Genomic DNA, 3,894 nt, shown 5'->3' with positions numbered 1-3,894 from the left:
AAAACATTTGACTAAGTAAATTGATGATTAAAACAACCTTCCAAATATTTAAAATCATTTGAAGTATTTTGTCACTGCGTGATTTACCCTCTAAAAATCTTCTATAAAACATTTAATCGATGTCTGATTTACTATATCTTTTATAGTGTAAATGTTGCTGCTCGAAGCTCGAAGAAATAAATAATAACGTGAAGTTGAATGTAAGCTTCAATTTAATTACAAAAACAGATCTGTAATTAAAATGAAGCTTACATTCAACTTCACGTTATTATTTATATCTTTTATAATACATTTTTCGATAGATGATTCACCGTTATAAATCATCTATAAATTAGTTTGTTGATGCATGATTGACCCTTTTTGCATCTTCTATAAAATCTTCTATTGAAAATGTTATTGATACAAGATTTACGCTCTATAAATCTGTATAAAAGGTATTGTCGATGTATGATTTACCCTTCTATAACATGTTTGCCGATTTATGATTTACCCTCTATAAATATTATATGATATATATTTGTTGATGTATGACACACCCTCAATAAATCTTCTATAAAACATACTGTTGATGTATGATTTAACCTCTATAAACTTCTATTGAACATTTTATTGACATATGATTTTCCCTCTATAAATCTTCTGTAAAACGTATTGTCGATGTATAATATATCCTCTCTATAAATCTTCTATAAAACATTTTGTCGATTTTAATTTATCCTCTACAAATCTTATATGATATATTTTGTCGATGTATGATTTACCCTGTATAAATCTTCTATAAAATATTTTACCGATAAATCTTCTATAAAACATTTTGTATATATATATGATTTACCCTCCATAAATGTTCTATAAAACCTTTTGTCATTTTGATTTACCCTCTACAAATATTATATGATATATTTTGTCGATGTATGATTTACCCTCAATAAATCTTCTATTAAAACATTTTGTCGATATATATGATTTACCCTCAATAAATCTTCTATAAAACATTTTGTCGATATATATGATTTACCCTCCATAAATCTATATATCATTTTGTCGGCATTATCAGCAGGTAAATAGAAACTTTATTTGTGACCAATCGTCTTAAAATAGAATCATACCGAAATGAACCTGATGCTTAAAATTGAATTTTAATCTTAATTATCTCCTTTTAAAAAACTTGAGCTTTTGTATAGAGCAATATCAACTAAACGTGTTCAAAGGCTTTACAACGTGTCCCTGACAAACGTAAATGTAGAATTAGACAAAATACCTGTTAGGCGATATTACATTTTTTCCGACTGAGTCAACGCTGTTAATGGCCAGGTACTTATTCTATACCTGAGAACGGTTAGAGAATATGAGTTATTTATTATATATATTATATTATATATATATATATATATATATATATATATATATCAACTATGCGCCAAGCAAGGCTCGAACCCAGGACCTTCCGATCCGAAAGGGAGTGTCATACCACAAGACCAAATAGCCACACAATCCTTTCCGAACATTTTCTGGATTTCCCCAAAACTTCACCACACTTGCAACACAAAAATTATAGATTTTTTCTCAATCAAAACTTTCAAATACAAAAGTATTTTTTATCGATTTCGTGCTATACAACATTTTTTTACTCAACAAAATGGGCTATATCTACAACACATTGTTAAATTTGCATAGCCGCAACAAACATTTTTATTTAAATTGTGTCGTGAACACGTGCGGGTACGTGGTCTTGTGGTATGACAATCGCTTTCTGATCGGAAGGTCCTGGGTTCGAGCCTCCCTCGGCGCATAGTTGAGTCCTTGGAGAAGGCTCTTTACTCACATTCTCTCACCGTACTCAGGTGTAAAATGAGTACCTGGCCGTTAGCACCGTTGACCATGTCCGAAAAAAATTGTAATATCGCCTAACAGGCGTCACGTCCCGTCCTTCATGTTAAATGTTGCTGTTGGCCAGGGACCCCTTGTAAAGCGCTTTGAGCACGTTTAGTGGATGTTGCGCTCTATAACAGCTCAAAAACAAATTAATCAGAATAAGAAAAATATTTGTTCAATCGAAAGGACAGAATGTGGCGATTTTGCTATAGTTGGCAAGGAGAGGGTTAAATTACACAGTTGGAGTTTAACACATTTTGCCCCTTGAATTGCTCATCATCGCTCATCATCAACCCATCCAATTAGTATAGCGAGTATTATTTCTAAGACTTCGATTAAAATGGTCAATTTACATTTTATATATATATATATATATATATATATATATATATATATATATATATATATATCAAGGAGGGCTTTAGTATAGTTGTCCTTGATATATATATATATATATATATATATATATATATATATATATATATATATATATATCATTACTTAAAACTATTTTTCTTCTTCTTGTTGTGCATTCCATTGTAACAGATTAAGATGATGATGATGATGATGACGATGATGATGATGATGATGATGATAGTAGAGCGCACATGACGGGAAAGGAAATTATTGCAACAATATTTTTAAAGATAACATTGTATTCGCAACAATAATTAGGATAATACTCACCCTCCTGTTCAAACAACTAAGCACGAGTTAACTCAACATTGCACAATGGGCATGATCTATAGATAGAATGAAGTTGACGTCACTTGGTTCTTTGTTATTGTTTTTGCCATCCGCGTTTATGAGTAATTCTCACTAAACTATATTAACCAGACTATAAACGTTTAAAGGTTACACAGAGTTTTGTGTGTTGGTCCGTTATACTTCCGGATGGCAATGTTGTGAACTTCTTAGCCAAACGCATACTATCTATATTAACTTTCCATGTGCTCGAGGTCATTGGTCACATTGAAAAATGTGCTCAAAGTGACCCCCTTAGTGAAAAGTGTTCACAGCTTTTGAAATATCTAACATCACGATTGGTCATTTTAATCAGCTTGACACATGGGTATGTTTATAACATTGCTAAACAAAGCAGCGTGTTTACATTTGTTAAGAAATATCCAGTCGTTGGACAGCAACACATCATGTCATTGATGACCTGGTTGGACGAAAACATGAATATAGATCGCTCCGATTAACAAAAACATTGAAGTGAGGCTACGTAAAGTAATATCTACATTCATTCATGTCTTTCTGTTTTTCTGTTTTGCAACACATAATATAAAAATATGAACATGACACGATGCCCTGTGCTGTGTTAACATAAGCTTCGGCCAGAGCCAGCGGACCGAGGCGACCAAGAAGAGTTACTATTTTTAGAAGGCCCTACGACAAACACAGATTACCTAGTTTCTAAAAATAGACACACTCACTATCTCTCTCTCTCTCTCTTTCTCTCTCTCTATCTATCTATCTATCTATATATATCTCTCTCTCTCTCTAGCTCTCTCTCTCTATCTCTCTCTCTATTTTGTTGATCAGGGGTCTAATCATAAAGATTTCATGGAACTATAATCGGATGGGATCACAGATATTCCTATCTATCTATCTATCTATCTATCTATCTATCTATCTATCTATCTATCTATCTATCTATCTATCTATCTCTATCTCTCTCTATCTATCTATCTATCTATCTATCTATCTCTCTCTCTCTATCCCTCTCTCTCTCTCCACTCTCTTATGTTGGCTTGTTTTGTTTTTCTTGTGACCCACCGTTTCAATACCATAGTATGTCATTTTAAAAAAACAGAAACGGAAAATTGACGTTTAGGTCTCAATATAAAATATGATTTGAGTTAACAATGTCTTATTGAGAATTATTATACTATCCGACACTCCAATGTGAAATTGAATGTAAGTTTCAATTTAATAAACGAAAACAGATAATGTGGACGTCTCGGGTTTCCCCGTTATCAACAAAACAAGATGAATGAAATAGTACTACAGACG

General features: G+C 32.2%; 1 protein-coding gene across 3 annotated transcripts in view; it reads right to left on the bottom strand.

The window, feature by feature from the left end:
• Positions 1-3,359, bottom strand: part of LOC144957692 (uncharacterized) — a 7,942-nt gene extending 4,583 nt beyond the window's left edge. Inside the window, exon 1 of one of the 3 annotated variants that reach the window (XM_078889054.1) lies at positions 2,563-3,359. The gene's annotated coding sequence lies outside the window, so the exon portion shown is untranslated. The remainder of the gene's footprint in view (positions 1-2,562) is intronic. The other 2 variants (XM_078889056.1, XM_078889055.1) reach the window with 2 other exon arrangements.
• Between the last annotated feature and the right edge of the window lie 535 nt (positions 3,360-3,894).

This window comes from Berghia stephanieae, chromosome 12, assembly GCF_034508935.2.
Source record: "Berghia stephanieae isolate SIO BIC M18660-M18661 chromosome 12, UCSD_Bste_1.3, whole genome shotgun sequence".
Classification (NCBI taxonomy): domain Eukaryota; kingdom Metazoa; phylum Mollusca; class Gastropoda; order Nudibranchia; family Aeolidiidae; genus Berghia; species Berghia stephanieae.
Note: the sequence above shows the minus strand (reverse complement) of the source record. Positions and strands in the feature narration are given on the sequence as shown.